Genomic DNA, 10,945 nt, shown 5'->3' with positions numbered 1-10,945 from the left:
CTAACTCCCTTGTTCCCAGTAACTTGTTTTATAAACCTCTACCCCTCTGTTCCACAGTAACACTGTTTATAACCTCTACCCCTCTGTTCCACAGTACACTGTTTATATACTCCTACCCCTCTGTTCCACATGTAACACTGTTAATAACCTCTACCCCTCTGTTCCACAGTAACACTGTTTATAACCTCTACTCCCCCTCTGTTCCACAGTAACACTGTTTTATAACCTCTACCCCCTCTGTCCACAGTAACAACTGTTTATATACCTCTACCCCCTCTGTTCCACAGTAACACTGTTTATAACCTTACCCTCCTCTGTTCCACAGTAACACTGTTTATAACCTCTACCCCCTCTGTTCCACATAACACTGTTTATAACCTCTACCCCCCTCTGTTCCCAAGTTACACTGTTTATAACCTCTACCCCCTCTGTTCCACAGTAACACTGTTTATTAACCTCTACCCCCTCTGTCACAGTAACACTGTTTATAACCTCTACCCCCTCTGTTCCACAGTACACTGTTTATAACCTCTACCCCCTCTGTTCCACAGTAACACTGTTATAACCTCTACCCCTCTGTCCACAGTAACACTGTTTATAACTCTACCCCCTCTGTTCCACAGTAACACTGTTTATAACCTCTACCCCCTTGTCCACAGTAACACTGTTTATAACTCTACCTCCCTCTGTTCCACAGTAACACTGTTTATAACCTCTACCCCTCTGTTCCACAGCTAACACTGTTTATAACCTCTTACCCCCTCTGTTCACAGTAACACTGTTTATAACCTCTACCCCCTCTGTTCCACAGTAACACTTTTTGTTTATAACCTTCTACCCTCCTCTGTTCCACAGTAACACTGTTTATAACTCTACCCCCCTCTGTCCACAGTAACACTGTTTATAACCTCTACCTCCTCTGTTCCACAGTAACACTGTTTATAACCTCTACCCCCTCTGTTCCACAGTAACACTGTTTATAACCTCACCCCCTCGTTCCACAGTAACATGTTTATAACCTCTACCCCCTCTGTTCCACAGTAACACTGTTTATAACCTCTACCCCCCTCTGTTCCACAGTAACACTGTTTATAACCTCTACTCCTCTGTCCACAGTAACACTGTTTATAACCTCTACCCCTCTGTTCCACAGTAACACTGTTTATAACCTCTACCCCCTCTGTCCCACAGTAACACTGTTTATAACCTCTACCCCCTCTGTTCCACAGTAACACTGTTTATAACCTCTACCCCCTCTGTGCCCACAGTAACACTGTTTTTCCTCTACCCCTCTTTCCACAGTAACCTGTTTAATACTCTACCTCCCTCTGTTCCACAGTAACACTGTTTATAACCTCTACCTCCTCTGTTCCACAGTAACACTGTTTATAACCTCTACCCCTCTTTTCCACAGTAACACTGTTTATAACCTCTACCTCCTCTGTTCCACAGTAACACTGTTTATAACCTCTACCCCCTCTGTTCCACAGTAACCTGTTTATAACCTCTACCCCTCTGTCCACGTAACACTGTTTATAACCTCTACCCCCCTCTGTTCCACAGTAACACTGTTTATACCTCTACCCCCTCTGTTCCACAGTAACACTGTTTATAACCTCTACCCCTCTGTTCCACAGTAACACTGTTTATAACCTCTACCCCCTCTGTCCACAAGTAACACTGTTTATAACCTCTACCCCCTCTGTCCACAGTAACACTGTTTATAACCTCTACCCCCTCTGTTCCACAGTAACACTGTTTATAACCTCTATCCCCTCCTCTGTTCCACAGTAACACTGTTTATAACCTCTACCCCCTCTGTTCCACAGTAACACTGTTTAAACTCTACCCCCTCTGTCCACAGTAACACTGTTTTAAAACCTCTACCCCCCTCTGTTCACAGTAACACTGTTTATAACCTCTACCCCCTCTGTTCCACAGTAACACTGTTTATAACCTCTACCCCCTCTGTTCCACAGTAACACTGTTTATAACCTCTACCCCGCCTCCTGTTCCACAGTAACACTGTTTATAACCTCTACCCCTCTGTTCAACAGTAACACTGTTTATAACCTCTACCCCCTCTGTTCCACAGTATCACGTTTTTATAACCTCTATCTCCCCCTCTGTCCACAGTAACACTGTTTATAACCTCTACCTCCCCTCTGTTCCACAGTAACACTGTTTTAACCTCTACCCCCTCTTGCCACAGTAACACTGTTATTAACTCTACCCCCTCTGTTCCACAGTAACACTGTTATAAACTCTACCCCTCTTTTCCAGAACATGTTTATAACCTTACCCTCCTCTGTTCCACAGTAACACTGTTTATAACCTCTACCCCCCTCTGTCCATCAGTATACACTGTTTATAACCTCTACCCCCCTCTGTTCCACAGTAAACACTGTTTATACCTCTCCTCCTCTGTTCCACAGTAACACTGTTTATAAACCTCTACTCTCTGTTCCACAGTAACATGTTTAACCACCTCTACCCCTCTGTTCCACAGTAACACTGTTTATAACCTCCTACCCCCCCTCTGTTCCACAGTAACACTGTTTATAAACCTCTACCTCCTCTGTTCCACAGTAACACTGTTTATAACCTCTACCTCCTCTGTTCCACAACAGCTGTTTAAACCTCTACCCCCTCTTTCACAGTAACACTGTTTATAACTCTACCCCCTCTGTTCCACAGTAACACTGTTTATAACCTCTACCCCCACTTTGTTCTCACAGTAACACTGTTTATAACCTCTATCTCCTCTGTTCCACAGTAACACTGTTTATAACCTCTCCCCCCTCGTTTCCACAGTAACACGTTTTATAACCTCTACCCCCTCTGTTCCACAGTAACACTGTTCTAACCTCTACCTCCTCTGTTCCACAGTAACACTGTTTATAACCTCTACCTCTCCCGTCTGTTCCACAGTAACACTGTTTTATAACCTCTACTCTCCCTCTGTTCCACATAACCTGTTTATAACCTCTACCCCCCTCTGTTCCACAGTAACACTGTTTATAACCTCTACCTCCTCTTGGTTCCACAGTAACACTGTTTATAACCTCTACCCCCTCTGTTCCACATAACACTGTTTATAACTCTACCCCCTCTCTGTTCACAAACACTGTTTATTAAACCCTCCCCCTCTGTTCCACAGTAAACTGTTATAACCTCACCCCCTCTGTTCACAGTAACACTGTTTATTAACCGCTACCCCCTCTGTTCCACAGTAACACTGTTTATAACCTCTACCCTCTGTTCACAGTACACTGTTTATACTCTCTCTTCATCAGACTGTTTATAACCTTACCCCTCTGTTCCACAGTAATCACTGTTTATAACTCTACCCCCTCTGTTCCACAGTAACACTGTTTATAACCTCTACCCTCCTCTGTTCCATCAGTAACACTGTTTATACCTCTACCCCCTCTGTTTCCACAGTAACACTGTTTATAACCTCTACCCCTCTGTTCCACAGTAACACTGTTATTAACCTCTACCCCTCTGTTTCCACAGTAACACTGTTTATAACCTCTACCCCCCTCTGTTCCACAGTAACACGTTTTATAACCTCTACCCCCCTCTGTTCCACAGTAACACTGTTATAACCTCTACCCCCTCTGTTCCACAGTAACACTGTTTATACTCTTACCCCCTCTGTTCACAGTAACACTGTTTATAACCTCTACCCCCCTCTGTTCCACAGTAACACTGTTATAACCTCTACCCCTCTGTTCCACAGTACACTGTTTATACCTCTACCCCCTCTTTCCACAGAACACTGTTTATAACCTCTACTCCCCTCTGTTCCAAGTAACACTGTTTATAACCTCTACCCCCTCTGTTCCACAGTAACACTGTTTATAACCTCTACCCCCCTCTGTTCCACAGTAACACTGTTTATAACCTCTACCCCCTCTTTCCACAGTAACACTGTTTATAACCTCTACCCCCCTCTGTTCCAGCAGTAACACTGTTTATAACTCTTACCCCCCTCTGTTCCACAGTAACACTGTGTTTTATAACCTCTACCCCTCTGTTCACAGTAACACTGTTTATAACCTCTCCCCCTCTGTTCCACAGTAACACTGTTTATTAACCTCTACCCCCTGTCCACAGTAACACTGTTTATACCTCTACCCCCTCTGTTCCACAGTAACACTGTTTATAACCTCTACCCCCTCTGTTCTCACAGTAACACTGTTTATAACCTCTACCCCCTCTGTTCCACAGTAACACTGTTTATAACCTCTACCCCCCTCTGTTCCACAGTAACACTGTTTATAACCTCTACCCCCTCTGTTCCACAGTAACACTGTTTATAACTCTACCCCCTCTGTTCCACAGTAACACTGTTTTATAACTCTACCCCCTCTGTTCCACAAGTAACACTGTTATAACCTCTACCCCTCCGTTCCACAGTACACTGTTTATAACCTCTACCCCCCTCTGTTCCACAGTAACACTGTTTATAACCTCTACCCCCCTCTGTCCCACAGTAACACTGTTTATAACCTCTACCCTCCTCTGTTCCACAGTAACACTGTTTATAACCTCTACCTCCCTCTGTTCCACAGTAACACTGTTTATAACCTCTACCCCCTCTGTTCCACAGTAACACTGTTTATAACCCCTCTGTTCCACAGTAATGGTTATGAGCAGCTTTATGGCACCAGCTAAACCAGACCAGGCTAAACTTCTAGAGGCCTTACACCATTGTTTTTATTGACAACACTGTTATTTTATTGACAACAGTATTTTTATTTTTATTGACAACAGTGAGTGAACACTTACTCCGTAATACCTGGCTGTATTCCCCGACATTAACCCCCCACGCTACTAAACGAATGAGAACAAAAAGTCCTCCAAGAGCTTCTAACGACCCTGCGTGGTTATTTATGATAACGTTGGTAAAATCAGACTAGCTCTCTGCTGCCACCTGGTGTTTAATGTATGACAACAGTTTGTGACAGCCTGATGATGGCTGAACTGGTCAAAGGTGTGTTTCCCATGATACCTGTGTCATGACGTTGGCCTGGGGGTAGGTTTATGACAGTCATAAATACCTCTTCCCCCCTTTTTCCTCTCCCTACTCTACTGATGTGACATTAGAAAACCCCTTGGTTAACATAGGGATTCTGGGAACATCAGAAGTTGGGGGGAACCCGCCCCTGTGAAGAGACATGGGTTATAAACTTTTCAGACACACCCTTCTCCCTCCACTATATAAGCCATTGATGAAAATTTAACTTCCTGTTCCCGAGGATGTGAGGACGACGGTCCGATGTCAGAATGGTTCAGATAATAACTACAGAACGAAGCCAACATCAGCGTGAGCTTTGGTTGCGAATGGTATGAACTTTGAACTCTTATTCACTATAGAAGTGATACCTCCTAGACGTTGAGTTAGCAACAGCAGCTGCAAACGTAAATTAGGACAGACAGAGTATCCCGTCTACTACCCAACGACGTTACTACAACGTATTTAATTTACCAGCAGAGACATTCTTCAAAGGACAAAGGACTCTGTTGGGCAGCACGGCCTTCCATCTACCACCAACCTACCGAAGCGCAGCTCAGAATAAATATTTATTGCATTTTCCTTTTCCAAATGGGCGGTAATTTAGAATGCATAAGATATTGTATTTACAATAGCACAGCTTCGCCCTTTGTTCCTCAGTCTTCCCGCTCTTTCACTCAAACGCAGACCCTTTTTCTTTGTGTAACAAGCTGTCATATCTGTTCCGCCCGCTAGGGACGTTTTCCTTTATGACGTAATTTGTAATCAATGTATGATTTATTCTGTGTATATGTAATTCTGTGTGATTAGTTAGGTATTTAGTAAATAAATAATTAAACCCAATTTTGTTTTGCTGATTCAACTTGTTAGCCTGGGTTCGTGAAGATAACCAAGAATTTACAACTTTCAGATGAGACTGAAATAAGGTGACGATTAATATTGACTGCTATTGATGTAAAATATTACTAGGTCTTTAAGAGTTTATTCGGAAGATAACAGCTCTATAAATATTATTTCGTGGTGCCCCTCCTCTCTAGTTAATTACATTTACATGATTAGATCAATCAGGTAATATTAATTAGGGGGAAAGTAATTTATAGAATAGCATGTCATAACACTTAATCCGGCATAGCCAAAGACACGACACCTGCCTGTTCCACTCTGACCTGTGGTGTTCAGAGGTCACAGGGCTAGGGTCAGATGAGGGGTGAAAGGTCATGTGACTTGTTAAGGATTAGATGTTAGCTGCATGAAGGTCTAGCAGCATTTCTCCATCTCAGTCCCAAAGACATGCTACCCTCCATGTCAGTCCCAAAGACACACTACTCTCCATCTCAGTCCCAAAGACATGCTACCCTCCATCTCAGTCCCAAAGACATAGCTAGCCCCTTCGGACTCCAGATCACCAAAGACAACACAGCTACCTAGACCATCCATCTCCAGTCCTAAAAAGACACACTACCCTCCCATCTCAGTCCCAAAGACATGCTAAACGCCTCCATTCAGCAAAAACCTCTCCATCTCAGTCCCAAATGACACACTACCCTCATCTCAGTTCCCAAAGACCACACTAACCTCCAATCTCAGTCCCAAAGACACACTAGTATCACCTCCATCTCAGTCCCAAAGACACACTACCCTCAATCTCAGTCCCAAAGACACCTACACTCCTCTCAGTCCAATACACTACCTCCAATCTCAGTCCAAAGACATCACAACCCCATCTCAGTTCCCAAAGACACACTACCTCACATCTCAGTCCCAAAGACACACTAACTCCATCTCAGTCCCAAAGACACACTACGCTACCCTCCATCTCAGTCCCAAAGACACATACCACTCACATCTCATCCCAAAGACACACTAACCTCCCAATCCTTCAAGTCCCCAAAGACACACTACCACTCCATCTCAGTCCCAAAGACATGCTACCCTCCATCTCAGTCCCAAAGACATGCTACCCATTCATCTACATCGCTCCATCTCAGTCCCAAAGACCACACTACCGCTCCATCCAGTCCCAAAGACACACTACCCTCCATCTCAGTCAGACATGCTACTCACTCCACATCTCAGATCCCAAAGACAACTACCCTCCATCTCAGTCCCAAAGACATCGCTACCCTCCATCTCAGTCCCAAAGACACACTACCCTCCATCTCAGTCCCAAAGACACGCTACCCCTCCATCTCAGTCCCAAAGAACATGTACCTACCTCCCAGGTTATGCCATCCTTCAGTCCCAGCACAATGCTACCTAACATACCGCACTGTTCAGTCGCCTACGCTGCAGACATCTCAGATACCCCAAAGACAGCACTACCACCAACACGCATCTACATCTCAGTCCCTCACAAGACCAACTACACTAACCTCCAATCTCAGTCCAAAGAAACATGGTACCGCCAAACACTCCACATCTTACAGATACGAAAGGGACCAACACTACCACACTACATGCACCATCTCAACTCCACAAAGACCACAACTCACCCATCCAACATTCGACGTCCCAAAGATTCATGCTAACCGCTCCAAGTCGCACTCACATACCTCAGTCCCCAAGACACCGACTAACCCACCCTCATTCACCACTCTCAGTTGCCCAAAATGACAACACTAACTCTCTCTACTACTCAAGTCCCAAAAGACATGCTACCCTTGCTTCCACTCTCTCAGTCCCAAAAGACATGCTACCTTTCTCACGAGTACTACAGGGCTCCCCAAGAACCACAACACTACACCTTCAGTCCTCAAAAGTCCAAAGATCCACATCTAGAGCAACTCCACATCTTCAGTCCACAAAGAACAATGTCTAACCTCAACACATCTCTAGTCCCAAAAAGACATGCTACCCTCCATCTCAGTCCCAAAGACACGCTACCCTCCATCTCAGTCCCAAAGAAAAACCTAGCAACGTTGCAGTTCTTGACACAAACCGGTGCGCCTGGCACCTACTACCATACCCCGTTCAAAGGCACTTAAATCTTTTGTCTTGCACATTCCGCCCTCTGAATGGCACACGTACACAATCCATGTCTGAATTGTCTCAAGTCTTAAAAATCCTTCTTTAAAGACATCTCCTCCCCTTCATCTAAACTGATTTGAAGTGGATTTAAGGTGACATCAATAAGGGGTCATAGCTTTCACCTGGATTCACCTGATCAGTTTGTGTCATGGAAAGAGCAGGTCTGTCCCAAATGGTATCCTATTTTCAGTATATGTAGTGCACTACTTTTGACTAGAGCTCTATGGGCGCTGTTCAAAAGTAGTGCACTAAATCAGGAATAGTGTGTCATATGAGTGTATCCGGAGAGACACAAAGGCACATTGAATTACATTGAATTGACATTATTGTACAAACCAGGCAGGGTTTTCAGGTGCAGCAGGCGAATAAAAACAACGCTGACAGCTGCATTTTACTAGCATTGAGTTTCACCACCCACTTTAAAGGAAAGAGGTAAAAACATTTCTGTAACACTGGGGCATATTCGTCAAAGTTTTATTTTTATTTATTTTACCTTTATTTAACTAGGCAAGTCAGTTAAGAACAAATTCTTATTTTCAATGACGGCCTAGGAACAGTGTGCAGAACATTAAGGCCTACTTTGTGCTAAAAACATGGTTTTCAATACAGTAGTTCATTGATTCGCCTACTTCAATCTTTTTAACTGTAGTTAAGTGAGAGAACTTCATGAATAGTATTATATAATGTAATTTTAAAAAAAGTAAAACATTAATTTGATACAAATTCATACAACACAAATAATTTTTAAAAATGAAGACATGGAAGGTACAGACTAATGACACTCACATAATACCTTGACAATAATGTATTAATACCACAGTCCATGGTGTCTCTACGCTTTCCCAAAATTACCAGTTTTTCCTGAGAAAGGTAGGAATATTTCCGGTAGGAAGATTCCCGGAATCATAATGGAAGAAGCAAGAAATCCGAAATCCTCCAATAGGGCTTTCAGGAAGACCGGGGAATTTTTGGGAAAGTTACCAAAATGTGCAACCCTAACCCTAACTCGGAAAGTATTCAGACCCCTTCACTTTTTCCACATTTTGTTACGTTACAGCCTTGTTCTAAAATGGAATTAAATAATTCCCCCCCCCCCTCATCAATCTACACAATAGCCCATAATGACATCACAATAGCCCATAATGACATCACAATAGCCCATAATGACATCACAATAGCCCATAATGACATCACAATAGCCCATAATGACAACACGAAAGCAGGTGTTTACCCATTTTTGCAAATGTATTAAAAATAAAATACAGAAATACCTTAAGTATTCAGAGCCTTTGCTATGAGACTCGAAATTGAGCTCAGGTGCATCCTATTTCCATTGATCATCCTTGATGTTTCTACAACTTGATTAGAGTCCACCTATGGTAAATTCAATGGATTGGACATGATTTGGAAAGGCACACACCTGTTTACATAAGGTCCCACAGTTGACAGTACATGTCAGAGCAAAAACCAAGCCATGAGGTCGAAGGAATTGTCCGTAGATCGCCGAGACAGGTGTCGACGCACAGATCTGGGGAAGGTACCAAAACATTTCTGCAGCATTGAAGGTCCCCAAGAACACAGTGGCCTCCATTGTTCTTAAATGGAAGAAGTTTGGAACTACCAAGACTCTTCCTAGAGCTGGCCGCGCGGCCAAACTGAGCAATCGGGGAGAAGGGACTTGGTCAGGGAGGTGACCAAGAACACGATGGTCACAGTTCACTCTGACAGCACTCCACCAATCAGGCCTTTACGGTAGAGTGGCCACATGGAAGCCACTCCTCATTAAAAGGAACATGACAGCCCGCTTGGAGTTTGCTAAAAGGCACCTAAAGGACTTTCAGACCATGAGAAACTAGATTGTCTGAGGAAACCAACATTGAACTCTTTAGCCTGAATTTAGCCTGAATTCCAAGCGTCACAGGAGGAAACCTGGCACAATACTTACAGTGAAGCATGGTGGTGGCGGCATCATGCTGTGGGGATGTTTTTCAGCAGCAGGGACTGGGAAACTAGTCAGGATCGAGAAAAATATGAATGGAGAGCAAAGTACAGAGAGATCCTTGATGAAAACCTGCTCCAGAGTGAAGGTTCACCTTCCAACAAGACAACGACCCTAAGCACACAGCCAAGACGACGCAGGAGTGGCTTCGGGACAAGTCGCTGAATGTCCTTGAGTGGCCCAGCCAGAGCCCGGACTTGAACCCGATTGAACATCACTGGAGAGACCTGAAAATAGCTGTGCTGCAACGCTCCCCATCCAACCTGATAGAGCTTGAGAGGATCTGCAGAGAAGAATTGGAGAAACTCCCCAAATACAGGTGTGCCAAGCTTGTAGCATCATACCCAAGAAGACTCAGGGCTGTAATCGCTGCCAAAGCTGCTTCAACAAAGTACTGAGTAAAGGATCTGAATACTTGTGTAAATATGATATTTCAGAAGATTTTTTATACATTTGTAAAAAAAAATCTAAAAACCAGTTTTTGCTTTGTCATTATGGGGTATTATGTGTAGATTGATGAGAGAAAATGTAATCCATTTTAGAATAAGGCTGTAACGTAACATAATGTGGAACAAGTGAAGGAGTCTGAAAACATTCTGAATGCACTGTATGTCTGCTGTACAGACAGACACACACAACAATTTCAGGAGGGTGATGGAGAGAGGAAAGAGAGGGTAGAGAGGAAAGAGAGGAAAGAGAGGGTAGAGCGGAGAGAGGGGAGAGAGGGTAGAGAGAGGAAAAAGAGAGGAGAGAGGGGAGAGATTTAGCAGCGAACAGAGAGAAGGAGAGAGGGGAGAGAGGAGAGATATAGGAGAGAACAGAGAAAAGGAGAGAGGGGAGAGAGGAGAGAGATATAGGAGAGAACAGAGAGAAGGAGAGAGGGAAGAGAGGAGAGA

This window comes from Salvelinus sp. IW2-2015, unplaced genomic scaffold, assembly GCF_002910315.2.
Source record: "Salvelinus sp. IW2-2015 unplaced genomic scaffold, ASM291031v2 Un_scaffold2530, whole genome shotgun sequence".
Classification (NCBI taxonomy): Eukaryota; Metazoa; Chordata; class Actinopteri; order Salmoniformes; family Salmonidae; genus Salvelinus; species Salvelinus sp. IW2-2015.
Note: the sequence above shows the minus strand (reverse complement) of the source record.